The sequence below is a fragment of the Scylla paramamosain genome, chromosome 24 (genome assembly GCF_035594125.1).
Source record: "Scylla paramamosain isolate STU-SP2022 chromosome 24, ASM3559412v1, whole genome shotgun sequence".
In the NCBI taxonomy this organism is placed as follows: domain Eukaryota; kingdom Metazoa; phylum Arthropoda; class Malacostraca; order Decapoda; family Portunidae; genus Scylla; species Scylla paramamosain.
In genome coordinates this window covers 19330608-19357511 of record NC_087174.1, presented here as the reverse complement: position 1 = coordinate 19357511, position 26904 = coordinate 19330608, and the positions used below count along the sequence as shown (strand labels likewise).

Genomic DNA, 26904 nt, shown 5'->3' with positions numbered 1-26904 from the left:
GTGGGGTCTTGTTGCTCAGGTCAGATCAAAGAAGCCAAGCGAAGTGATTCCCGCGAGGATGGGGTTGGTGCATTGTAGGGCAAATGCGACAAGTTTCTCACTTCCTACAGACACCTCCGCGGCTTTACACCAAAATCTCTTGCAGTTTCCTCCTCCTCTCCTCTCTTTCTGCGGTCTTTCCTTTCATCCACTTATTCCACCCTCTTCCCCCTCCTCCACCATTTTCTTGTTTTCTGTGCTTTTTTGTTCATTTTTTTCTCTTTATTCATCTATTTTCTTTTGTTTTTCTTTTTTCTTTCATATTTTTCATCTTTTTCTTATAGTTTAGTTTTTTTTTTTGCTCACCTGTTCCACTTCAGTCTATTTTCATGTTTTTGTTTTTTCTTGTCTTTTTGCTCTTAAATAATCCACTTACCTTATTTGTTTTCCCTCATTCCTTCCTTCCATCCACTTCTTTCACATTTTTCCTTTCTTTATCTGTTTTTCTTGTTTCCTTTTTCTTTCTTTATGCATCAACTTCTTCCTTGTTTTCGTGCCCTTTCCTTTCCTTCACTTTTTTCACCTTCCACCATTTGCCTGTTGTCTAGTTTCCTTCTTTGCTTTCCCTCTTTATTCATCCACTTCCCTCCTCTGGTCTCTTTTTGGTTTCCCTCCCTCCTTCTGCCGCATGTCCTTTTTCCACCTTCTCGCCTCTCTACTTTCTCGCATTCTCTCTTTACATTCCTCGAGTTTTTCCTTCTCTCTTTCCCTCCACATCCATTCACTTCCTTCCTTTCACCTCCCTTGCCTTTTCTTTTCATTTTTACATCCTTTCCCTTTACTCCCACCTTGCGCCACTCTCCTATACCCTCCTCCCTTATTTCCCCTTTTTGCTAGGGGGCATTTCTTCCTCTCTCTCTCTCTCTCTCTCTCTCTCTCTCTCTCTCTCTCTCTCTCTCTCTCTCTCTCTCTCTCTCTCTCTCTCTCTCTCTCTCTCTCTCTCTCTCTCTCTCTCTCTCTCTCTCCCCTCGTATTCCATGTCCAGTCCCTTCTTTTAAACATATGTAAACGAGGATCTTTGAGTCTCACAGTGGAAGTATTTACGAGAAGATACTTTATGAATCTTATCCGGAGGTAAACTAGAGTAAGAAATAAAAAAAAGTATACGCAAGAGGGAAAAAAAGGAAAAAAGATTACTATCCTGTTACGAAGGAAAAACAAGGGAAACAAAGCATGGAGTTGAAGGAAATAAAGGAGACTCTCACACGTACACGAGAGGAGAATTGCAGATGATAACGTGGAAAGTTTACCTTCTGCCTTGCATTTCCTTGCGTTTAGGAACCTCGTGGGCACGTGATGACGCTTCGGTGAAAATATAACAGCATCTCCTTACGCCGAGAGAACAGCGAGAATCATTAGCAGAGAGAGAGAGAGAGAGAGAGAGAGAGAGAGAGAGAGAGAGAGAGAGAGAGAGAGAGAGAGAGAGAGAGAGAGAGAGAGAAGAGAATCTTAGATTTCCTTCGGGAGTTCCAACACTATTAGTAAATGGAAGATTGTTTCACATCACCTACTCTCTCTCTCTCTCTCTCTCTCTCTCTCTCTCTCTCTCTCTCTCTCTCTCTCTCTCTCTCTCTCTCTCTCTCTCTCTCTAGGCTACAAGTCTATATTATATTTTATGACTGAATTTGTCTGTGTTGATGTTCTTTATCCTTACACATCTATCCTTCCTTCTCTCCTTCTCTTTCCTTCTCACCTACACATCACTGCCTCTTCCTTCCCTCTCCCCTTCCTTCACTTGTTCCTCTTCTACATCTCTTTCACCTTCCTTCTCTCCCCTAGTGCTTCTCTTTTATTCTGTGTTCTTTTCTGTTCCCCCTTTTCCGCCATCTTTACTTTCTTGCCTTTCTTCCACTCATTCGCCATATATGGTTTTATTCCCGTGTTCTTCCTCCTCGTTTATTGTTGTGTTGTTTTTACTTAGTTTGTTATATATTTTCTCTTGTCTGCACCTCTCTCTCTCTCTCTCTCTCTCTCTCTCTCTCTCTCTCTCTCTCTCTCTCTCTCTCTCTCTCTCTCTCTCTCTCTCTCTGCTGGTTCCTTTATCTCTTTTCCCCACAACTGTTGGCAGGAGGAAAATAAATATCTATATGTGTTTTTTTCAAATTGTCACTTACGAAGTGTGTGTGTGTGTGTGTGTGTGTGTGTGTGTGTGTGTGTGTGTGTGTGTGTGTGTTTCCACTAGCACCTGCGCAATAACACGCTCGTGTATATAAATGAATTTGCACCTTGAGTGTGTGTGTGTGTGTGTGTGTGTGTGTGTGTGTGTAAGAGAGAGAGAGAGAGAGAGAGAGAGAGAGAGAGAGAGAGAGAGAGAGAGAGAGAGAGAGAGAGAGAGAGAGAGAGAGAGAGAATTTATATGAATGTTTTGTCACTATGTGTGTGTGTGTGTGTGTGTGTGTGCGTGCGTGCGTGCGTGCGTGCGTGCGTGCGTGCGTGCGTGCGTGCGTGCGTGCGTGCGTGCGTGCGTGCGTGTGTGCGTGTACGAGGGCGGGAAAGATAGCGCGCTGACGGAAGTGAAAGCAGGAGTCGAGATATCAAGGTGTGAATATTTAATGGCCACAGAAAATGTGTGGCGTGGCGCATCTCTTCACTTTTCCCTGAGACTGTGAGGCGCTAGTGACTGTTTACGAGGCAGGGAGGCGGCGAAGGCGGCGGCAGAGGCAGGGACAGAGACAGGGCAGAGGCAAGGCTCAGGGGCTGGGGCAGGGGCTGGGGCAGGGGCGGTGACATTAGCGTTGGCAGGGATAGCAGTGGTAGCAATGTTTGGGGGGAATTCGAGACTGAGGTAGTCGGTGGGTTTAATTAAGCCACTAGGCCACGAGCGAGAAGTAATGAAGGTGTAGGCAGCAAAGGGATGCAGATAGCGGCAGGAAAGGGTATAATATAGGAAGCACCGAGGGGGTGGGGCATGGGGAGGGAGGAGGAGGTGGAGGTGGAGGTGGAGGGGAGGAGGAGGAGGAGGAGGAGGAGGAGGAGGAGGAGGAGGAGGAGGAGGAGGAAGGGCTTGGTGTTCAAAGTAACTCAGAGAGAGAGAGAGAGAGAGAGAGAGAGAGAGAGAGAGAGAGAGAGAGAGAGAGAGAGAGAGAGAGAGAGAGAGAGAGAATGGTGTTCCTTCTTGACAGAGTTTTCCGTGGGTTCTCGGAGAGATGCGAGACGCTGGTGTTTTAGGTTCGCGTGGCGGAGACGGGGCGGCGGAGTGACGCAGCAGGGAGGGGAGCCGGGGAAGTCGCAGCAGCAGCGGGGCTTATGAAGGCGTTGGGAGGAAGCTGCCGGCTGGAGGGAGTGGTGGAAGGCGGGAGGGAGAGATGGAGGGAAGGAAAGGTTGGTGGTACTCCCGGATGTCTGGGGAAGGTTGCACGGATGGAAGGTCTCTGGAGGGTAAGGTAAGAGGTAAGGGAATAGGGAGGGAGCCTGTAGTTCTCATTTAGCGTTGATTGGTAAGGGCGGAAGGAGCACATTCTACGCTCTATTTGGGAGTCGCCACGGCGCCCTGGCTGCTGGCGTGCTGCATGCATAATGGCACCGTGAATTAATCTAAACTTGTAGAGGACTAACTTTGTTTTATAATTGAACTAGCAACTTTAAACCTCTTATTGCCCTTTAGCAGACCAGTTTGGTCAAGCAGACCGCTATAATGGCTCATTGAATTGTGTGGAACATTTTTCTAATTTTCTTTTAACAAAGCGAGGTAAAGTAATTAGTTTTCCTAGCTTTTAATTTCTTCGTTCTTGTTGCTGCTCTGCAGAATACATCAGCTTCAGTTCTGGCAAAACTGCAGTGAATGTGTGTGCGTGTGTGTGTGTGTGTGTGTGTGTGTGTGTGTGTGTGTGTGTGTGTGTGTGTGTGTGTGTGTGTACATATACCTACAAATGAAGATAAATACCTATAAATTTGTTATATCTTACCTTTAATTGATTTGCAGGTGAGCTGGGCCAGGGTGTGGCTGGTGCTCTTGGTTTGTACTCCTTGCAGTCTTCGTCAGTAGTGTTCACCGCACCGAGTAAGTTTTACTCTGTGTTCTTGGCTTTTAGTCTTTGATTCCTTGAAAGGATTCTCTAAGAGGAGTCTGTTGCTCAGGTTGTGTTCCCGGGCGTCACTAGGTCTGGGCGTCCGCAGCTTGTATCACACACTCACTAGGGAATGTTTGCAGTGGAATGTTCCCTAATTTCGTCTTTCTTATATAGTTTTTTTTTCCGTTAGTACATAACACGCAGTGATCTTTTTTTGATATTTGATTAGGTAAGGAACATTTGCCGAAGTTAGTAAAAATGGATATTCACAAACGTCTTGATGTGTTCCTTTTTAATGTGTAGGATTACTCATCAGTTCAGGTGAACATTCACGCACACGACACAGAACGGCTAGAAAAGTAACGATAAAAGTATGTATCTGTACGTGCGTGTGTAGTCTTGGGAGGCGTGTCGCAGCCTGTGGCCTGTTGACAGAAATAGTTTCCTTTTCCTCCTTGAAGCGGAGGAGGACGAGACGCGTTGGTGGAGGATCACTAACACTGAAATGTATCGGACACGAATACACAACACGGAACACCAAAGAGGACCATCGACTTGAGAGGTACAGCTGCCTGCAGGACAGGGCGGGGCGGGGAGGACCAACGATCTCCTTGACACTCTACACACGACGAAGTAAAAAGTCTGGACGCACAAACGCTGCGCCAGACAAACAGTGGGTGAGGTCAAGGTCTATTAAAACGCGACGACTAACATTAAACCTACCGTGCTTGGACTAAACGGTAACGAGACTGTACAGGAGGTTCGGACTGTTACCAAAGTGACGCTGGGTAAGCTGCGGTCCGTGGGGTGCTGTCTGTGTCAGGTGCAGCCGAACTTGTCACACTTGTTGGTCACGAGGTCGCTACGAATACCTCAGGTGCATTTGTCCTTCACCAGCGGAACTTCACCTGAATGCAAGCCAGACACCGTGGATCTTCAACTTCCGTTTTGCACAGAATTACCAAGTTTGTTTCTCTCCCGCACACTTGGCCGGGGCTGTCTTGAACACTTTGTTGCAGAGAGGACATCAAAGAACTGAAGAAAAGACCGTCCTTGTCAATCGTCGAAGTTGCTTTTCTATCGTTGCCTTCTCCGTCCCGGGCGCCGTCACCCGGGGACCTATCCTCCCTCCCAGATGTGCGTCCAGGTGCTCATGGCGGTGCGGTGTGCTGGGAGTGGCGAGGGCGAGGGTGAGGGCAAGGGCGGGCTGAGGCGGAGGCGGAAGAGTACAAGAAGTGCAAGTGGAGGTCGCGGACGTGTTCCTTCTTCGACCGCCCGGCGCGTCTGACTGGCAGCTGGTTGGGCGGCCGGTCTCTCCTCCACCCTCTCCCTCCTCCGCCGCCTCTCCCCTCCTCTCCCTCCTCCAGCCATCCCGCTCCACCCTTCCCCTCCCACGTTCCTTCCTTTTCTCTCTCTCTCTCTCTCTCTCTCTCTCTCTCTCTCTCTCTCTCTCTCTCTCTCTCTCTCTCTCTCTCTTCCTTTCCCATCCCTCCCTTAACTTCTCTACCTGTATTCCATCTCTCTCCCGTTTATCCTGTCCCTGCCGCCCCTCTCTCTCTCTCTCTCTCTCTCTCTCTCTCTCTCTCTCTCTCTCTCTCTCTCTCTCTCTCTCTCTCTCTCTCTCTCTCTCTCTCGTGCCATCCTTTCATGTACCTCTCACTCAATTCCTCTCACAGTCTCTTTTACGGCCAATATACACAGCCCATTTTCTCTCTCCTCATATATGAGATCTGTGTCTCTATTTCCGTTACATATTTTCCTCTCTCTTCATACGGATAGATTTTTCCCTTCTTTCAGCACTGCCTATCTCTCTCTCTCTCTCTCTCTCTCTCTCTCTCTCTCTCTCTCTCTCTCTCTCTCTCTCTCTCTCTCTCTCTCTCTCTCTCTAATTGCGAGGTAAGGAGCCATTTAGCAATCCGGAGAAAATGCAATAATAGAACCGAACATTATCATCCCGCGGCCCTTGAGCTTCGGGCGGCGAGGGTGAGGCACGGCGCTCTCCGAGGAACCAGAGAGAAACGAGGACCACAAATCGGGAAGCCTTGGCGGAAGCAGCACCTCGGAATGGCATTATTGTTTGTTTTTCGCGATGCTGTGACTCTTTTGCTTAACATTTTTTGGGTATTGGGTGGTTGTGTGTGTGTGTGTGTGTGTGTGTGTGTGTTTAACTAAGGATGGACGGATGATGCACTGGTTAACCACTATTGCATCTGTTCTTGGAAGACGCTCGCTTACTCCTCCTCCTCCTCCTCCTCCTCCTCCCACGTCTCATTTCTGCCACTTTGCTATCTTGTTATTCTCATTGTTTGTTAGCAAAGTTTCCGGAAACAGAACAACGAGTCTATTGCTGTTTAGTTTTTCTTTGTTGTTTCTCCTTTTTCTGTTCCTTCTCCGTCTTCTCCATGTCCTTCTCCCCCATTTCCATCTTCTTTATATCCTCCTCTTCCTCCTCCTCCTCCTCCTCCTCTTCCTCCTCTTCCTCCTCCTTCTCCTCTTCCTTTTCTTCCTCTCCCTCTTCTTTCCCAGAATTCAGTAACAGGCACACTGGATCAGCGGCGCTCAGCTGGTAACTCGCTGCTTCGTCAGATCAGCGCGGGAAGCAAGTTACAGATGTGGAAGTATTATACCGTCATGTCGACAACTAAACAAAATATTCAGCTTGTCAGCTTAATTGAGAACTTCTACATAAAAGTCTGTGCAACATTGAAGGCTTATAAGTCTCTCAGTGTCTCTCAGTTGCTTAAAAAAAAGGCATTTACCTGAAAGCTTCCTGTGTTCTTGTTTTCCAGTACAGGACCGAAGTCCTGTGTCACGCTGACAGCGCCGCCCTAATTGGTTCGTCGTTCTTGTTTGATGCAATAGGCTGTTTCCCTGGGTCGTTTGGAAGTAGTATGCCAACAAAGGTTGGTCACGTATTGTTCTAAGGAACTTATCCAACCGGTTTTGAAGAATGAGAGAGTTACCGAGTGGTCTCGTAGGTGCTGGGCAGACAGTTGGACCGTGAACAGTTAACGTAGAGTTTTTTAGGGTTTGCAAGCGTCTTCTTGTCCTCACTGTTTGGTGGTCTTCAGCACGAGGGAAGGACGAGCAGCAGCCGTAAGGGATTCTAGCGGGGAAAAAAAAAAAAAGCTTTTCACTGTATCAGTATTTGTTGCTCGAAAAAGTATGCGCATGAAAACTCTCATTGAAGTTAATTTATTAGTGTCTGCAGTAATACACTGGTTCTTTGTTTTGCCAGGCAGTGCATCCCTCATCCTCTGTGTGTCTATGTGCTGGGTAGATAGTAATGTTTTTTTTTGTTACTGTTTGCCTGTTTAATGAAGTTTAAGGTTTTGCAGCAACATGCATTGTTGATGAATAAATAACCATACGACACTACCAAAAGCCACTTAACAGGACTATACTATAGGACACAGCCACCAAGCATAGTGCAGTGCTCACATCAACAGGACACTGCATCATATTATATGCATCATATTATATAGGACACTACCATAAACAATAGGACAGTGCCCACGGCCATAAGACACTTCAAGCTACACAGACCGCTACCGCCAATCATAGGACACTGCTCACAGCTGCAACACACCACCATTCATTTACGAAATACTGCCATTCTATCATTAGGGCGCTGTGAAGTAGGAGTCGTGACTGCTGTGGGAAGTGTTGAGGGTGTGGAGTGTTGAAGCAATGGCTGAGGATGGAGGTTGAGATACTTAGGCGTGGTACCAAGGTTTGGGTATTCAGGGAGTGGGGACTTGATGGTTGTGGAAAGTGCTGAGAGTTGAAAGGAAGCGGGGGGAAGGGGTTGTGGTGGAGGTTGAGGTGAGGGGACGCGGTGGTTGTGGCAGAGGTTGGGATTCGAGGCGTTTGGGGGGAGCGACAGTTGTGGTTGTGGCTGCGGCTGCGGCGGAGTTTTGGGCGTTGGGGGGAGGGGGATTGGCTGTGACTGAGGCGGAGGATGGGAAAGGGGATTCAGTGACCGTGGCAAGAGATGGGGAAGTAGGCGCTGTGGCTGTGGCAGGATTGGAAGAAGAGAAGGTGGAGGAGGAGGAGGAGAAGAGGGGGCAGGTTACGGGGAACAGGTTGCGGGGGACGGGCAGAGGGGGTAGGGGGAACTTGCACCGCGTCAGCAAACTCTTATAACTCTTATTGAAGTAACGGAAGGGTTGATCTTTTTTTAACTTTGTTCCCCTCGTTCACGGTTTTTTGAGTTGTTTGAGGTTTACAAAAAAAGGAATAGAGGGTCGTGGTTTCTTTCATTTTAATATATTGATATATAATAGTAGAAATTCATAAATTGAGGCGAACACTGTGCATTCACCACGGCACACTCGCCTTTATGAATTTGTAACTCGGCATTGTAAATATTGAGCATTATTCGTCACCATAAAGGCTTCGAAATTATGGTAAAAATTTCATATGCACTTAAAACTCGACTGTGTGTGTGTGCGTTGAATATATGTGTGTGCATGCATGTATGTATATATGTATGCGCGTGTACTGTCTATATATATTTCTCTCTCTCCTTCTCCCACTCACTCTTTCTCTCTTCATAATATCACTTCCATTTCCCTTTTCCATAGATACACGCGTGTCTTGTGTCCCGGGCCGCTGGCTCAGCCCTGCCTCCTCGCTGTCCCCCCATCCATGCTCCCCCTGCCCTTTCCTCAGGCGAGGGTCATGGCGCACGAGCATTGTAAGGACACGCACCGCCCCGTCCACCCCCTCCATCACCACTCCACTCCACCATCCTTCCCTCCCACCTTGAAGTCCACTGACCTTGGGCCGACCTCTCTCCTACGTCCACTTTTTCCTCTTCCTCTTTAATAGGCAAGCTTTCCATCACCAGAAATCCTTTACTATTTTGTTCCATAACTCATGCTCTACATTTTCTCTCTCTCTCTCTCTCTCTCTCTCTCTCTCTCTCTCTCTCTCTCTCTCTCTCTCTCTCTCTCTCTCTCTCTCTCTCTCTCTCTCTCTCTCTCTCTTTCTCTCCCACGATGGACGGATTATCGATGAGGACATTTTACTTGAAGCAGTTCCGCTGGGAAACACATCCGCTGATTTTCCTTCGCTTTTCATGGTTCTGTTCCCATTTTTTTCTTTGTGTGTGTTTGTGTGTGTGTGTGTGTGTGTGTGTGTGTGTGTGTGTGTGTGTGTCGGTGGAGAGAGAGAGAGAGAGAGAGAGAGAGAGAGAGAGAGAGAGAGAGAGAGAGAGAGAGAGAGAGAGAGAGAGAGAGAGAGAGAGAGAGAGAGAGAGAGAGAGAGAGAGAGAGAGAGAGAGAGAGAGAGAGAGAGAGAGAGAGAGAGAGAGAGAGAGAGAGAGAGAGAGAGAGAGAGAGAGAGAGAGTGCAGAATGAAGACCGAACAACACTGCACACACGTCCTGCCGATGCCAGAGGGTGTGCACTGCAGTGTGGCCTTCACCCTGCACTGCACACCCTCCAGCACCGGCAGGACGTGGCAAGCCTCACCGTATGTTCAAGGTGCATCAGCTGCAGGTGGCTCACCTGCAAGCTCTCCTGCAGCCTGCCCGACGGGCCGAGGTCACCATCAGAGCCGTCACCCGTGCCGCTGGGGAGCTGCTCTAGCCTAGGTGCAGAACGTGGCATCAGCAAAGACACCTCAATACGTACATCGGCTGGTGGAATGCGTTTGTTGCCGTGCAGCCATGTGTTGAGGGCTGGTCCAGGCAACACTTCAAGACTGTTGTGAACGTGTGGTGCCACAGACAGGAAAGAGACAGGCTTTCAGACAGAAGGCATTAACAGTGACTTCTTTAGCCTAAATTTTTCTAAGAGATATGTAATGTGTATGTACAGCAACTGTAAAATGATGTATATTTGTATATTTATATATATATATATATATATATATATATATATATATATATATATATATATATATATATATATATATATATATATATATATATATATATATATATAGAGAGAGAGAGAGAGAGAGAGAGAGAGAGAGAGAGAGAGAGAGAGAGAGAGAGAGAGAGAGAGAGAGAGAGAGAGAATGAACCACTTAATCAGAGCAAAACAATTATCAGCCGTTCAGTGATGCATTGTTCTGATTAAAACACCACGACTTCACTGTTATTGTGACTTTAAATCCCAGCTCTGATCACTTCTCTCTCTCTCTCTCTCTCTCTCTCTCTCTCTCTCTCTCTCTCTCTCTCTCTCTCTCTCTCTCTCTCTCTCTCTCTCTCTCTCTCTCTCTCTCTCTCTCTCTCGCAGACATAATCACTCCTGTCCGATGTTTAATTATTGTTGACGCATCCAGCCGCCTGTTTAATTACTGTTGATGTAACTATCCACCGATGTAATTATTATTGCTCCTCCTATCCACATGTGTAATTGTTCCTGATTATTTTTTGTTAATTTACCTGTCCACGTATATTGTTATTACTGTTAACCCGCCGAGACACGGGTGTTGCTACGCATTCTTGTCTTGCTGTCTCTCTGCTTAACTTGCTGTCTTCCTATCTGATCACTGTTTGTATGATTAGTAGTTAATTTGCTGGTATTTTTGTCATTACATTGTTATTGTTAGCCTTTTTATTGTCAATCTTTCTCATAATCATCTACTACTTTTAAAAAGACATATTTTGGTACTGCAGTCACTTAAAAGCGTACTTGGGTAGCTTAGCAAAGATAACGTAACTTCATTTTTTTTATATGCATCCTAACAATTATAGTGATTTCAATGTTAACAAAAGATGACAATATCCGTGAAAGGGTTAATCTGCAGAAACATACGTATGATTATATATTCTTGGCCTCCCTGCCTACCTGAGTGCATGCCGTCTTGTTCACCTGCATGTACTACTTAACTACCTACCTGTTAATTGTTAACGCATTAATTAATTTCTGCAATGTTTATGGATTTCGTACTTAATGTTCAGGTAAAAACGCAAGATCTAACTAGTATTTTCATGTATTCTCCCTTGTACTTAGGAAACTCTGAAACTGTCTGTTATTTATATATTTTATTTTACTGTATTTTTTTACTCCTCCTTCCTGCCGTTTCCAGTCTTTCTGTACTTAGGAAACTCTGAAACTGTCTGTTATTTATATATTTTATTTTACTGTATTTTTTTACTCCTCCTTCCTGCCGTTTCCAGTCTTTCTGGAGCTGACAATTAAGTGGGCCCTTTTTTTCCTCATAATTTTGTAGTCCTTGCCAGTGACCCTATTGCATGAGAGAGAGAGAGAGAGAGAGAGAGAGAGAGAGAGAGAGAGAGAGAGAGAGAGAGAGAGAGAGAGAGAGAGAGAGAGAGAGAGAGAGAGAGAGAGAGAGAGAGAGAGAGAGAGAGAGAGAGAGAGAGAGAGAGAGAGAGAGAAACAAACCACCTCTAACTAAATTGTCTTCTGTTAAGCATTTTTGGGTAGCAGGAAATGAGTGGCCTTTTTAAGAATTCTGTGCCCTTGACCAGTCTGCTTCATGTATAAAAAGAAGAAAAAGAAAAACCTACCGTTCACATGTCAGTTTCTGTATTCGTCTATGTATAATCGTTCATGGTTCGCTGTTTGGTCCATATAAGACATATTCACTCGCTGGTCCTCCTGTATAATCGCTGAAAATGTAGATAAAAAAAAAAAAAGGCCAGAAGGTAAAGAAATGGCACTCGAAAAACTGTACACGAGAAAAAATGTTATGAAAAAAAAAAGAGCATATTCTTCAGGATTAGAATAAATGGTAATTTTGGGAGTTTTCCAGTGACATTTTTTCTTGTGATATTTATTCCTGTGAGATTTTTTTTTCCTTGTGGTGTTTTATTTCTGCGCTATATTTATCTCCAACTTTTCTTTTGCCAACCACTTCTCGCTGACTAATTTAAACATTTCCTACTCCTTCCTTTCTATGCACGGCTACCACCACACCTTTCCCTCACTTTTTTTTTTCCCGTCAGACTTAACAAATTCTAAACCCTTTCTCGTTCCCACAACCTTTCTTCTCTCCTTCCTTCCTTCCTTTACCTCCTTTAACTCTTTCACCACCTTCCTTCCTCTCTCCTTCCCGTTTCCATATCCTTTCGCCTTCCATGCCTTCACTCCTTTAACTCTTTTCCTCCCTTTCTTCTCCTTTCTTCTCTCTTCCATTCTTTCTTTTATCTTTTTACTTCTCCTTCCCTTTTCCTCCTTTTCTCGTTCTCATATCCTTTCTTCTTCCTTTTATTCGCTCCCTTTAACTTTCTCTCCTTTGCTTTCCTTTCGTTACTTGCGTTTCCATATCATATCTTTCTTTCCTTCCTTTCTTCCATCCCCTCCTCCCATTCCCTCACCTCCTTTCCACTCTTTGCCTTTACCTGCTCTCCCTGCGTCCCCTTCCCTCTGCCTCTTACACTCCCCTCATGTCTGCTTTTTACCTGCTAACGGCAACTGAGGCGGCTGAGTGTTTGAAGCAACTTAGTATGTGAAGAACTGGGCGCTCCCTAATACAGGAGAAGATGTTCGTGTCGAGTTATTATATATTGTGATAAGTCTCCTTCTATCTTAATAAGCTCTCGTACCTTGCTGTAATGTTAGGTATTATGACTTGTGAAATATACTGCGATGGTGGACGTGTCTTGGGGTGCGAGAGTGGAGGAGAGGAGGGAGCGAGGGAGGGATGAAAGCAGGGGAGGAGCTGGAGGAGGTGGATGACTTGGATGGTGACGCGTAATATGACAGGAGAAAGCTTAAGACTTCTCGAGAATATATCATAGTCATTTAAATCTCTGCGGTGTAATTTCCTGTGTGTGTGTGTGTGTGTGTGTGTGTGTGTGTGTGTGAGCGCCTGCGTATATACAAACGTGCATGAGACAGTGTGCCTCTCCCATTCTCTTCAGCAACGAGGATAAACGCGCCGTGTGGTTGTCGGTCAGTGAGAGGAACAGATTGGAAAACTTAGCTGGCTGGATGGACGGACAGACACTCAGACAAATGGCACAGCCCGCTTACCGATCATGAATAGATGTATGAAAGACAAGACGCATTCTTCCAACCCTCTGCCTTCCTGCTTTCCTTCCTGAGCATTACCAGATGCCTTTCCTTCGCGCAGGTGTCGAGTGGCCAGGAAAGCGATGGCTCCTTAGCAAAACTCCCTGCAATAGCTTTACCTTTACTCGGAGAAAGGCCCGCCGGAGCCTCAGTCTGGCGGAATAAATGTGCCAAAGGCCAGACAACACATCCCACCACTTAGCTCCGGCAGATTTAAGGGTTCCCGCCGGCAATAAACAAGACAGAGTAATGACTCGTATCGGCATCCATGGGTCGATGGCGGCAAGGGGAGGACGGCACGACGGCACACGCATGTAGGGCGCGATGGGCGTAGGAAACCAAAGGGGAGCATGGAGCGGAGGGGACCAGGGGACAAGAGGCTAAAAGGGGGTCTGGGGAGTGGAAACAGGAGGCGTAGATGTGAGAAACTGATAAACTGATAGACTTGAATCGGTAGTTGTCAGTGAGGGGGGAAAGGGCGAGATACTTAATGGGAATAGAAGAGACGTGAAGGTCAGACTGAAAGGACGTGAGAGAATAAGCATGAATAAGATTATAGAGTAGGAGGAGAGGGGGATGTAGAGGCGAAGGGTTAGAAGTAGAGGAAATAGGAGAGTAAGACGTGGAAATACTCGTAGAAGACCGTAGGAGGCAGAAGGGCGGCAGTAGTATCATTTACAAGTGAAAACAAGGGAAGTAGATGCACCCTGGTGGTAGGAGAAGGGAAATGAGTAGGAGAAGAAGGTAAATGTTAGTAGATGGAACAGAGTAAGAAGCAGGATACCGTAGCAAGCAGAAGGGTGGCAGCAGGATCATAGACAAGTGAAAACAAGGCAAATGGGTGCGCGCTGGGGGTAGGAGAAGGGAAATGAGGAGGAGCTGAAGGGAAATGTTAATAGTAGAGTGAATAGGAAAACCAGGAAATATGACATCGTAAGAGGCAGGAGGATGGCAGTAGAGTCATATACAAATGAAAACAAGGCAAATGGGTGTGCGCTGGTGGAAGGAGCAGGGAAAGGAATGGGAAAAAAAATGGGTGTTAAGTCCTTGTTGGAGTGGCAGGATGGCAGGGTGACAGGGTGCGTGGTGTGCTGTACAAGTGGGTTGGGCTTAATTAGTATTGACTGGGAAGGTGAGGATGAGGTGTGAGCGAGGAAGGGGAGGTGCCGAATGTACGTGAGGAGGTGCGAGGATGATTCAAGAGAGAGGGAGGGAGGGAGGGAGGGAGGGAGGGTTGGTATACGTAATAGACTAGGTGGGTGTATCATACCATCATTTTTCATTAGTTTAAACAAAAAATAAGGGTAACACAAACTAAATAATTAAAACAAGTAAACTGAAAATAATACGGAAGAAAAAGTGCAAATAAAAAATACATTAGCAACATTAATCAACAAAACAACTAAACTAAATAATTAGAGAGAGAGAGAGAGAGAGAGAGAGAGAGAGAGAGAGAGAGAGAGAGAGAGAGAGAGAGAGAGAGAGAGAGAGAGAGAGAGAGAATGGGAAATAACATCGATCACCAAACCTCCTTTTAAGAAATCAACTAGACTTGGCCAGATTTATTGAGTCGCCATATAGAGAAACCGATACCTAAATAGGGGAATCAGAGCGTAGGGAGACGTGGTGAAATATGGACCGAATTATCATGCCAAAAGGATCGTGGACTGTATAGCACCACTTTTGCATAACCCGATGCTTACTAGTGAGCTTAACGTTACAGGAAACAGGTGCGTGAACGTTGGAATTGAAATGCAGGTGGTTAAAGGAGGTGGATAGAGAAGTAGGTCAGGTGATGCATAAGTAGGTATAGAGATTGGTCGATGGATAGATAAACAGGTAGACAGGTAGGTAGGTAGATAGGTAGATTGACTAATATGTTGAATGATAAAGACAAGTCAACACACACACAAACACACACAAAAAAAAAAAAAAAAGAGGGAGGGAGGTGGAAATATGATCAATCAGTCAGTCACTTAGTCAATTAGTCAATCAGTCAATTACTCATTCCATCAGTCAGTCATTGAGTCAGCCATACCTTTAACTACATTTCTACCTGTGAAATTCATACCATAAACACACTGACAACCAGAAGACGGCCCGAGTTAGTTGAAAATAACCATTAGCTTCTTGACAAAAGTTAGAAAACGGACAAAGAACTGCTATAAATTTTATGAGCATGCGTGTGGTTCTGTGTTGGTGAGTAGGAGTGAGTGGGTGTTAATATTGCATTTATTTACTTATTAATCCATTCCGTTTTCTAATTTTCCAGCGCGCGGTGTAAGGAAGAGTACGTAAGATTGTTTTTATGAGTGTACCGCGCGAGTTACCAGTGGTCGTATATAGTGAGGTCAGGTTTATCAGTCCCCTGTGAGTAATTCCTAGGGTGTTGTATTAATAGCATCGGTGTTCGTAATCAATAAGCCAATGATATACTGACCTGGTGTTGTTATTACTGTTGTTGTTGCTACTGTTATTACTACTACTACTATTACTGCTGCTGCTGCTGCTGCCGCCGACGCCGCCGCCGCCGCCGCCGCCGCCGCCGCCGCCGCCGCCATTACTTCTTCTTCTTCTTCTTCTTCTTCTTCTTCTTCTTCTTCTTCTTCTTCTTCTTCTTCTTCTTCTTCTTCTTCTTCTTCTTCTTCTTCTTCTTCTTCTTCTTCTTCTTCTTCTTCTTCTTCTTCTTCTTCTTCTTCTTCTTCTTCTTCTTCTTCTTCTTCTTCTTCTTCTTCTTCTTCTTCTTCTTCTTCTTCTTCTTCTTCTTCTTCTTCTTCTTCTTCTTCTTCTTCTTCTTCTTCTTCTTCTTCTTCTTCTTCTTCTTCTTCTTCTTCTTCTTCTTCTTCTTCTTCTTCTTCTTCTTCTTCTTCTTCTTCTTCTTCTTCTTCTTCTTCTTCTTCTTCTTCTTCTTCTTCTTCTTCTTCTTCTTCTTCTTCTTCTTCTTCTTCTTCTTCTTCTTCTTCTTCTTCTTCTTCTTCTTCTTCTTCTTCTTCTTCTTCTTCTTCTTCTTCTTCTTCTTCTTCTTCTTCTTCTTCTTCTTCTTCTTCTTCTTCTTCTTCTTCTTCTTCTTCTTCTTCTTCTTCTTCTTCTTCTTCTTCTTCTTCTTCTTCTTCTTCTTCTTCTTCTTCTTCTTCTTCTTCTTCTTCTTCTTCTTCTTCTTCTTCTTCTTCTTCTTCTTCTTCTTCTTCTTCTTCTTCTTCTTCTTCTTCTTCTTCTTCTTCTTCTTCTTCTTCTTCTTCTTCTTCTTCTTCTTCTTCTTCTTCTTCTTCTTCTTCTTCTTCTTCTTCTTCTTCTTCTTCTTCTTCTTCTTCTTCTTCTTCTTCTTCTTCTTCTTCTTCTTCTTCTTCTTCTTCTTCTTCTTCTTCTTCTTCTTCTTCTTCTTCTTCTTCTTCTTCTTCTTCTTCTTCTTCTTCTTCTTCTTCTTCTTCTTCTTCTTCTTCTTCTTCTTCTTCTTCTTCTTCTTCTTCTTCTTCTTCTTCTTCTTCTTCTTCTTCTTCTTCTTCTTCTTCTTCTTCTTCTTCTTCTTCTTCTTCTTCTTCTTCTTCTTCTTCTTCTTCTTCTTCTTCTTCTTCTTCTTCTTCTTCTTCTTCTTCTTCTTCTTCTTCTTCTTCTTCTTCTTCTTCTTCTTCTTCTTCTTCTTCTTCTTCTTCTTCTTCTTCTTCTTCTTCTTCTTCTTCTTCTTCTTCTTCTTCTTCTTCTTCTTCTTCTTCTTCTTCTTCTTCTTCTTCTTCTTCTTCTTCTTCTTCTTCTTCTTCTTCTTCTTCTTCTTCTTCTTCTTCTTCTTCTTCTTCTTCTTCTTCTTCTTCTTCTTCTTCTTCTTCTTCTTCTTCTTCTTCTTCTTCTTCTTCTTCTTCTTCTTCTTCTTCTTCTTCTTCTTCTTCTTCTTCTTCTTCTTCTTCTTCTTCTTCTTCTTCTTCTTCTTCTTCTTCTTCTTCTTCTTCTTCTTCTTCTTCTTCTTCTTCTTCTTCTTCTTCTTCTTCTTCTTCTTCTTCTTCTTCTTCTTCTTCTTCTTCTTCTTCTTCTTCTTCTTCTTCTTCTTCTTCTTCTTCTTCTTCTTCTTCTTCTTCCATCAAGGCAAACCTACATCAGTACTCTCGCCTGCGCATCAGTATTATCTTAAATAGGAAAGCTGTAAGGCAGGCACATAAAGCGTCATATAAAGCTGTAGGTGGAATATGTAAAGTGTATTCCGCAGCAGCCCCGTGGAAGCTTAGCCCAAAATAGAGGTGATGCAGTGAGGTCTGGGAGCAACACATACACACACACACACACACACACACACACACACACACACACACACACACACACCAACATCAAAACACAAACAAGGGACGCGTGTGTGTTGTGAGTTTGGTATGGACAGTTTTCCTTTTTTTTTCTTTTTTCTTTTTTTTTTTTTTTACGTTTGCTTTTTTGTTTGTGTGTGAGTAGGGAGTGGGTTGGTGGGTGGGGTTGGACAGTGGTTCTAGTAGAGGTGTGTGTGTGTGTGTGTTTGTGTGTGTGTGTGTGTGTGTGTGTGTGGGCGCGCTTGCTCGTGGTTGTTTGATGTTGGTTGTTGGCAAAAGGCTGTTGCTACTGGTTGTTGTTGTTGTTGTTGTTGTTGTTGTTACTGCTGCTGCTGCTGCTGCTGCTGCTGCTACTGGTACTGTTGTTGTTTGGGTGGTGTTTTTCTGGTGGTGGTGGTGGTGATGATGATGCAAGAGTGAAAGACCCACTGACCTCAAACTTCATAACATTCTCTCTCTCTCTCTCTCTCTCTCTCTCTCTCTCTCTCTCTCTCTCTCTCTCTCTCTCTCTCTCTCTCTCTCTCTCTCTCTCTCTCTCTCTCTCACCACCACCACCACCGCCGCCGCCGCCGCTGCCTTCACCATCCCAGTAACGCAATACTCGCACTGTCAGACCCCTTCACTCTGTGCCTTCTTCCCTGCCCTCCTGCCTTCAGTACGTCTCGGGGAGTCTGGAGCGCATGTGCGTGAGATGTTTACGTAGGCCGCGGGGCGTGGCTGGGGCAGGCGATAGGTTGCAGGCAGGCTGGGGAGTGGAGGGAGGTGAGGCAGGCTTCTAGTTGGAAACAAATCCTCCTAAAGCAGACAGGCCGACGGCGGGTTCTCTTGGGTGTGAGTGAAGGGGGCGGAGGGAGGGCGAGAGGGAGAGAGGGAGTTGCGTGGTGTGTTGCAACAACTCAAGGTTCTGTTTGCCTATAGGTTTGGATGGCTTCATTGGCGGCCCAGATTGCGTTTTCTCCCGGTATTGGGAGTAAGGACTAGTGGTACGGTTGTGGTGGTGGTGGTGGTGGTGGTGTAGATGTTCGGGTATTGGTGGTGGTGATGGGGAGTAACATTTAATGGTACTTGTGGTGGTAATATTAGTGGCACGGGTGTACGAGTATTGAACATGTGGTGTTTGATGGTGATATAGATGGGAGTGACTGTGTGGTAATGGTGATGTGCATGGAAGTACTGGTGGTGGCACTGGTGGTGATGTGTATGCCGGAGTATTGTGGTGGGGAATACTGGTGTAAGTTAGGGGTGATTCTGTGGAGTTGTGATGTTGGTGTGGATGAAAGTACTGGTGGTGATAGTGGCGGCGGTGTGGATGTGTAAATACTGGGGTGGCGGTGACTGTTATTGGTGTAGGCGGGAGTTTGTGTGGGGTAGTGATGGTGTGAATGTGGTGGTGGTGTTTGTGAAAGATAGTGACGGTGAGGTGGATGGAAGTACTGGTGGTGGTAGCGATAGTGTAGATATTCGAGTGTTCTTGGGTGGTGGTTGGTATTGCTCTACTTGATGAGTGACTGTACGGTAGTGGTGGTGATGGCGGTGTGGAAGGAAGGCTGCAGGTTGTGGTAAAGGCGGTCTGGGTTCGGGGAAGAATGCTGGACAGGAAGAAAGAAACTAGCATCATGTTCCCGCGGGTTTCCATTTGCAACACGATCTGGCCGGCTGATGAAGTAATGGCGATGAGAGAGAGAGAGAGAGAGAGAGAGAGAGAGAGAGAGAGAGAGAGAGAGAGAGAGAGAGAGAGAGAGAGAGAGAGAGAGACAATATCACAAACAAACAGAGACAGAACGTTCTGCTAATTGACGTACGTGCAATGAGAATCTTTCAATAACAATACAATAGTCTACATTTATTTTCTTCTTCCTTTACCATCTTTCTATCAAGTCCGATACGAATTGACAGCCTAATATAGTTATGATTAATGCTACGTGTTTCCCTGTCGGCCCAAAGCTTTGACCTCAGTCTGTCTACACCCCCTCGCTCCCTCACGCCCCTCCCTCCCTCACCTTATCGCTCCCTCTTCTCTCATATCCTCTCCACCCCTTTCAGTGTATCTTTACCCCCACCCACCTTCCTCCTTGTATCTCAGGAAGGGATGCTCGCTGATTGATTGTGTGTGTGTGTGTGTGTGTGTGTGTGTGTGTGTGTGTGTGTGTGTGTGTGCGTGCGCGCGTGTGTGTGCGTGCGCGCGCGAGTGTGTGTGTTTGTGTGTGTAACTTGTTTAATTGTTCGTGCGTTTCTGTTAGACATAAGACGTGTCTGTGTTATAGTGTGTGTGTGTGTGTGTGTGTGTGTGTGTGTGTGTGTGTGTGTGTCCGTGCGTGCGTGCGTGCGTATGTGCGCTTTTTGAGCTATACTCTACTATAAACATATTGTCAACAAAGGAAATGTATTTCTCTCTCTCTCTCTCTCTCTCTCTCTCTCTCTCTCTCTCTCTCTCTCTCTCTCTCTCTCTCTCTCTCTCTCTCTCTCTCTCTCTCACACACGCACACACGCACACACACACACGCACACGCACACGCACACACACACACACACACACACACACACACACACACACACACACACACACACACACACACACACACACACACACACAGAGGTCGTCCCTTTCATGTGTGTCGGAGAAGAACATCACCCAGATGGGAACAATAGCTCTACGTGTCCGTGTCTCCTCTCCTCTTATCCCATCCCTTTATCCCATTCATTGCCCCTTTCACCCATTCTACTCACCCTTTCACCGCCCCTCCTCTCCCCTCTCGCCTCCCTCTCCCTTATTGCTCTCTTGGTAGATAAAAAACATGGGTGTATCTCATAATTCACTGTGTTCTTTTAATGGCCACAATAAACATGTCCCGCCTTTATTTTTGTATATATAGAAATCCTCGCACTGAGATCTTACTAGTGGCTGAGGAGAGGGATCCGTGTTGGACAGAGAGAGAGGAGGGAGGGGGAGATGTAGTGGGAGGAGAAGGGGAAGAATGAAGGGAGAGGTTATGGATGTTGAAGTAAAGGTGAGGGGAGATCCTTGTGTGTGTAGGAGGGGTTGGAATGGGAGGGGTGTTTTAGAAATGCGGCAGGTGAGGAAAGGTATGAGTACTGTAATAAATGTTCCCTCTGTGAGTGTGCAATGGACACAAAGGGAGGCGGGGAGGAGGAGGGGCGCTCACACAGCACAGAGGGGCGGTGGTGATGTTTCTTTGTGATGTATACGCGCAACACTTGGCAAGGAACGAAATGACGTAGTTAACCTTCAAAAGAAAACGAGAATTACCAAGGAAAATGGTCGCGTTGTAATATCAATGCTACGATTATTTTCCTTTCTCTTTTTTTCCTGTCTCTTCGTTCCCCAGCCTTCTTTTTTTTCTCTTCCCTTTTGCTCGTGTTGTGATAATCTCAGTGTTACCAGGCAAGGCCCAAACCACTTGACTTTTATATTCCTTAGGTTGTCTTTTTTTTCTTTTTTTTTTTTTTACGTCGAAGAACGAATAAAGATTTTTTTTTATTTTAATGTCGTAATGCAACGTATTTTTAGTGTATTCACTTCGTACTTCCTTCAACAAAAGGTGTTTTTTAATTTGATAACATGAAGAGTTGAAGAATGAAAAGGTTGGAAGGTAAGGAAATGGAAGTCGGTAGATAAAAAGTGAATGAAGGAGGAGGAGGAGGAGGAGGAGGAGGAGGAGAAGGCCATTAAGTTTTTAGTAAGGTGGTTGACTCCCTACATTCTTGGTTTTGCTCAGTCTTTTTCTTCCTCTCTCTCTCTCTCTCTCTCTCTCTCTCTCTCTCTCTCTCTCTCTCTCTCTCTCTCTCTCTCTCTCTCTCTCTCTCTCTCTCTCTCTCTCTCTCTCTCTCTCTCTCTCTCTCTCTCCTTTGCTTCTCTTTCTCTGTATTATGAAGCCGCATTGGGTACGGCATGTGAGTGGCGGGGGTTGTGGCGCCACCAGTCGTCGACTTTCCTTCCTTACAGTTTCTTTCTTGAGTCTTTAACTTTTTTTCTCTTTCTATTCATTAAGGTCTTGTTCTGCTCCGTAGTGCCCTTTTCTTTCTCTTCATTTTCACCTTCTTCTTCTACTTTAGCTACGTTTACTGTTTTGTCTTTTTTTTTGCCCAACAGTATTTACTCTAGATTTTTCTTATTTTCTTTGTTTTCTGATTGTTTCTCCTCTTCCATCTTCTTCACTCTTCCTTTTTTCTCACTTTCTCTTTCTTCTTGCATCTTTTCCTCCTCCTCCTGCTCCTGCTCTTCTTTGACGCAATTTTTCGTCGTCCTCCTCCTCCTCCATGTTCTCTTCTTCCTCCTCATCCTCCTCCTATTTACTTCTCTTTCGTTTTCCATCCTTCTCTTCTTTCTTCATTAGTATCAATAAATACAGGTCGATATGTGAGCTTTTCACCTGCCTCCCTTACCCCCAGTCTTTACGTTTCCTCTTCGCCTCGTTTCTTCCCTCTTATCCCCTCCTGTCTGATGGATCACCCGGCCGCCCCTCTTCCTCATCCCCTCCATCTCTAGGCCCTTGGTACGTCCCATCATCCCTAACCCTTCCATAGGCCTTCCATCCTCTCTCTCTCTCCATCCCATCTCCATCTATCTTGAGAGTGTCTTTACCTCCCACGACACCCGCCTCCCTTCCTTCCTCCTTTATCATTCACCCATCAGTCACAAGACGGTTGGGGGAATAGAGGAAGGACAAGGAAGGAGATGGGCGGGAATGGATGGTCATAGGGAAGAGTACGGATGGTCTAGATGGTCCTGGCAGGTCCTGTATACTGCTTTTATGGGTCTTTATGGCATCCTGTTATCCCTCGTTGAGTAAACAGGATATTGATGGTGATTTTGGTAACTGAGTATTTACAGGTAAGGAGGCTGTTAGGTAATCTTCCCATAAGACACTTCCGCCGTCATTCCCTGCCTCGTCACTTTACAGGAGTTTCAGTTACTGTGATATTGAATTCCCGGTAGTTTTCGAGCTCCAAACAAGCCGTAATAAGGTGATGAGAAACTTTTCTACGACTTTACATTACATTTTTTATAGTTTCGTCTCGTCTCGCCTTTTTCGTTCCCTCGCACTGTTCCCTTTCTCTGCAACAGGATGGCTTTAGAAATTGTTATTGGCTGTAATGTTATATTTTGTGAACTGTCTGATGGTGTATATAGTGTGCCATTTTGTATGTCGTATGTTTGGTTGTAAATGTTCATTGATACGAGTACAGTGGCTGCACACTCCTCTCTCCCGTCCACCTCCTCCCCATCTACAATTGACAAAATAAATGAATAAATAGATATATAAATAAAGGATTTTCCAACGCGATGCGAAACACAAAGTACATAAGACTACAAAATTATTAGTGAAAACAATACCTGTATATTATGTCCTTTGTAATATCAACAACAATGTGTGGGGGGGAGTGGAGTATACAGTAGGGGTGTGTGCACGAGTCTGTACCCCCCACCACACACACAGAGACACAGATACAGATACAGATACGAGAGAGGTGGAAAGGAAATGACCCCAGCTGACGGAGATGAACGGACACAGGATACAGGACACAGAGACACACGCGGACACAGGGACACGGGGACACAGGGAAGGGGAGAATCCAATACCCGCCACGTCCAGGTTTCTACTTAATCGTAACTCGACACTCCTGTCATCTGGTTCCCTTTGTCGCTGTGTTTAGGAGACAAGACTCGTGGAGGCACTGCGTCAGGAGTCGTGTCCCAGTGCAGCCTTCTCCCCCAGCCTTGTTACCTTTACCTTCATGCCCGTCAGGAAGAGTATTACTTAGGCGTTCCACTTTCCTTCGCCCGAATAGACGGTCATTTCTTGGTTGGGTCTGTCTGTGTGTGTGGTGCGTGTCTGTCAGGAAAGGTATTATTTTGGCTTTCCACTTCACCTCGCCCAAATAGATGGTTACTTCGTGGTTGAGTCCGCCTGTATGTTTGCCTGTCTTTCTGGCTGCTTGTCTTTTTGCATGTTTGTGTGTGTGTGTGTGTGTGTGTGTGTGTGTGTGTGTGTGTGTGTGTGTGTGTGTGTGTGTGTGTGTGTGTGTGTGTGTGTGTGTGTGCGTGCGTGTCCGTATGTCCTTCAGGAATATTATTATTTAGGTGTTGCACTTTCCCTCGCCCAAGTTGGTCATTTATTTGCCGGGTCTGTCTGCTTCTCTGTCTGTCTGTCTGTCTGTCTGTCTGTCTGTCTGTCTGTCTGTGTGTGTGTCTGTGTGTCAGTGTACAATGAGCGTCTGTGCGTGTGTCCTTCAGGTGTTACACTTTCCCTCACCTAAATACATGACCATTTGTCAGCCGGATCTGCCCGTTTGTCTATTTGTATGCCTGTCTGTGTGTCTGTATGTGTGGGTGTACATTGTGCGTGTGTGCGTGCGTGAGCGCGCGAGGCCTTCTTTGCATGCAGCGTCGCGTGATCATAAAAGCTCAGCACATTGAATTTCTCTAATGCAGTTTTACGTCTCTTTAATGATAACCATTTTTACACGTGCTGCCTTCCCTTTTGTGTCTCTCTACATTTTTGCACTTGTTGTGTTTGCTTCGTGTTGCGCCTTTTTATGCGTGCGAGGTTATCTTTTGTGTGTGTGTTGGAGGTGGAGGGTGTATGGGGTAGTGGTGGTGATGGTGGTGGTGAGATTTGGATGGACAAGCTCCGACTACTCACGATTTTGATTCGTTAAAGTACCAGGCAGTAAGAATGACTAAGTTCTTATCAGTAGGAGTCATTATGTTGTCTAGTACAGAGGCCAAATGTGTACTCTCGTGTGCCTCCCTTAGCTGGCCCATGTGACGCCTTCAGGAAACAGCAGGATGTGGAATATTGAGTGGTTATTGCTCGATAGTTTGGAAATAGGGCGTGTAGGAGTAGTTCAGAGCTGAGAGTGGATTTCGAGAGAATTTCGAAACTGGCGTTTATAGTTCGGAGGGACGTTGAAGCTTGCCTCTATAGTTCTAAAAGAAATTTGAACTGACATGTGTATGAAAAAGGGCCTTGAAACTTGCGTCTCAAAGAGGTTCTAAATTCACACTTTCTTGTATCTTGATAATTTTGAAACTGAAATATCAGCGCAAGGACCAAAGTATCGAAGGAAGGAGGGAAGGAAGGAAGGAAGAAAAGAAGGAAAAGGTAAAGGCACAACGGCGGCAAGCATTGGACGTGATGACTTCAGGGACGTAATTCTTGACGTATTGCTTTCCTTCACGGTCACTTCGAAGAGTCTGGTCATTCTTGCCACCTGCATGGGGTCGGAGCCCGGCGTAATGGCGAAGGACCGATACTGGCGAGGTGGTTTATGTTCATAGTGACACATCGGCGGCTGCAGTTCATTTCCGGTGACTTGGTGACGGCGAGGGCGGCGCTCAAATGACCCGCATACCTGCAAGGACGCCGCTAATGAGGGTAAAGCAACAAAGACCTTGTACACTGATACCTTGTCTGACGCCAGAGTTCAAGGCCCGAGGGAGGAGGAGGAGGAGGCAGAGGAGGGGGCTGAGGAGGAGGAGAGGGCTGAGGTGGAGGTAGCGGCGGCCCCTTGAAGGTAATTGTTAGTGGCGCTTACAAAGGCTCTCACAACACGGGGAAAACTTGATCATATTTGGCCGATCGATGCCTCCTTCCTTCACCATTTGATGTTGCCAAAGTTAGCGCCGGTGGGAGGGGGCTGTTAAGTGAGATTGCTAACTAGACAGGAAGGGGGAAGCGTAGAGGTTTAAGGTGAAGGGAGGGAAGGAGGGAGGAGAAGGGGAGTGTTGTGCTATCCAAGAACATTAGATAGCACCAGGCTTTCACAGACTAGGCTGGGAATTGGGGTTATGGCAGTGGCACGCAGCTAATTAAGTGTGTGTGTGTGTGTGTGTGTGTGTGTGTGTGTGTGTGTGTGTGTGTGTGTGTGTCTAGCGAAGAGGTCACCAGGGAAGGAGAAATTGATGTGCTTACATAAGTCGTGGTAAGTAAGACAATTCATGGTTATTAGTAGTTATGGTGTACCGTATTTTGCTCATTATCGCATCAATACATACACTAATAGTAGGGATGATGGATGGGGAGGTGTCTTTTTCTTAACTATCCTTCACGGCCTACTTTAGGTTAACTAGTGTATCTTTCTAAAGACCAGATTATCTCCTAGTTTTTACTCTTCCTTTGAGTTCCTATGTACATGAGTGGTGATGGTGGTAGCAGAGGAGCTGATGGTAATAATAATGAAGGCTGAGAGTAAAGGTGACGTCTCTCTCCATCCATACAGTGAGTCTGAGCCGTAAGGGTAGCTAGGTAGAAATCCCATCAGGAATTAACCAGATTTCACCATCAGAGATTCAATTTACACATTTTTGCCCTTCTTTTCTTTTGATCTTACGTCACAGTCTGTCGACAATGGAGTCTTACGTTTGGGGATTAAAAGGAAAGGTCGTATTAGGATTCTTTCTTTGTACTCTTCTCTCCTTTTGACAAGTGGTAATGAAGAAGAGGGAGGCGTGGGCGAGATTAGGTGTATATAGAGAGAGAGGAGGATGTGTGGACTAGTGTCTGGTAGGAAAACAGAAGGATAGGAGAGGAGTAAAAGTGGCCTGAATTTGCAGGGGAAAAAAAATGCTGCATAAAAAAAAGTAGAGCGTTTTTATTAAAGGGAGATATGATTAGACGCATAGAGAGAGGGAAGAATGATGAAGGGAAAAAGAAAGAGATATAAACAGGAAGAGAGATGTAGAGGGAAGTAGGAAGCCAGTGGTAGAGATAGGGGGAAACGATTAGAAATATAAGGGAAAAAAAGGGGCGGATGATGAAAGGAAAAGAGAAATAGAGGGCGAGGGAAAGAGATACAGAGAGAGAGGGAGGGAGGGAGGGATGAGTGGAATAGGGAGGTACAGGAACAAGAGAGTGGAGAGGAGGGGAAAACGATTAAGAGTATAGGGAGAGAAGGGGAGAATGATAAAGAGAGAAGGGGAAAAAGAGGGGAGAGAAAAAGTGGGGAGGAGAGACGAGGGGAAGGAAAGAATGTAAGATACGCCGAAGCTGACATTGAGGTTAATGAGTTTGGGAAATAAATCAGAATAACACGGCACGAAAAAGCTGCGAGGAAACCATTTTGGAAAAGTAATTATGTCCATACGTTACGCGCTGCACCTTATGACGCGCCCATTCGTTCTGGCATTCGACCATAAATTGGAAACGAGGGCGTGCGATGGGCGGGGGAGTGGCATAGTGGCATAGGCGAGAGTGGAGTGGGCAAGGGAATATGCTGGTCTGACTTGAGGTTCTGCGAGGGCGGGGAAGGCAAATACAATCATGGAATATAACAAAATAAAAGGGGGGCGGGTCAGGACTGTGTGAATACAGGAGATAAAACAGTGAAGGTATGAATGGCTGTGACAGGGAGCGAGGGTGTGAAACTGGGCTAAAAACTGAGTTAAGAAAGAGGGAGCCTAGGCGAGTGAGTGTTAGGCAGACGAGAATAAGTGGATGAAGAGGAAAAGAGGAAGGGGCGAGGGCCTGGATCGAAGGAAGGGTAGGAGAGTTACAGAAAACAGACAAGAGCTGAAAGGTAAAGAAGGGAATGGACATGTAAGTAAAGGAAAAA

At 45.6% G+C, this 26904-nt stretch overlaps 1 protein-coding gene and 1 long non-coding RNA gene across 4 annotated transcripts in view; one reads left to right on the top strand and one right to left on the bottom strand.

Annotated features, from left to right (window-relative positions):
* Positions 1–5358, bottom strand: part of LOC135112846 (zwei Ig domain protein zig-8-like) — a 96654-nt gene extending 91296 nt beyond the window's left edge. Inside the window, exon 1 of the mRNA XM_064027727.1 lies at positions 3945–5358. The gene's annotated coding sequence lies outside the window, so the exon portion shown is untranslated. The remainder of the gene's footprint in view (positions 1–3944) is intronic.
* Positions 1–26904, top strand: part of LOC135112847 (uncharacterized) — a 233143-nt gene that overhangs the window by 95525 nt on the left and 110714 nt on the right. The window contains exon 4 of one of the 3 annotated variants that reach the window (XR_010274577.1): positions 8636–8934. The exons of the other annotated variants lie outside the window; for them this stretch is intronic. This is a non-coding gene — a long non-coding RNA (uncharacterized LOC135112847). Of the gene's footprint in view, positions 1–8635; positions 8935–26904 lie in introns of those variants that run through there. 3 annotated transcript variants of the gene reach the window in all.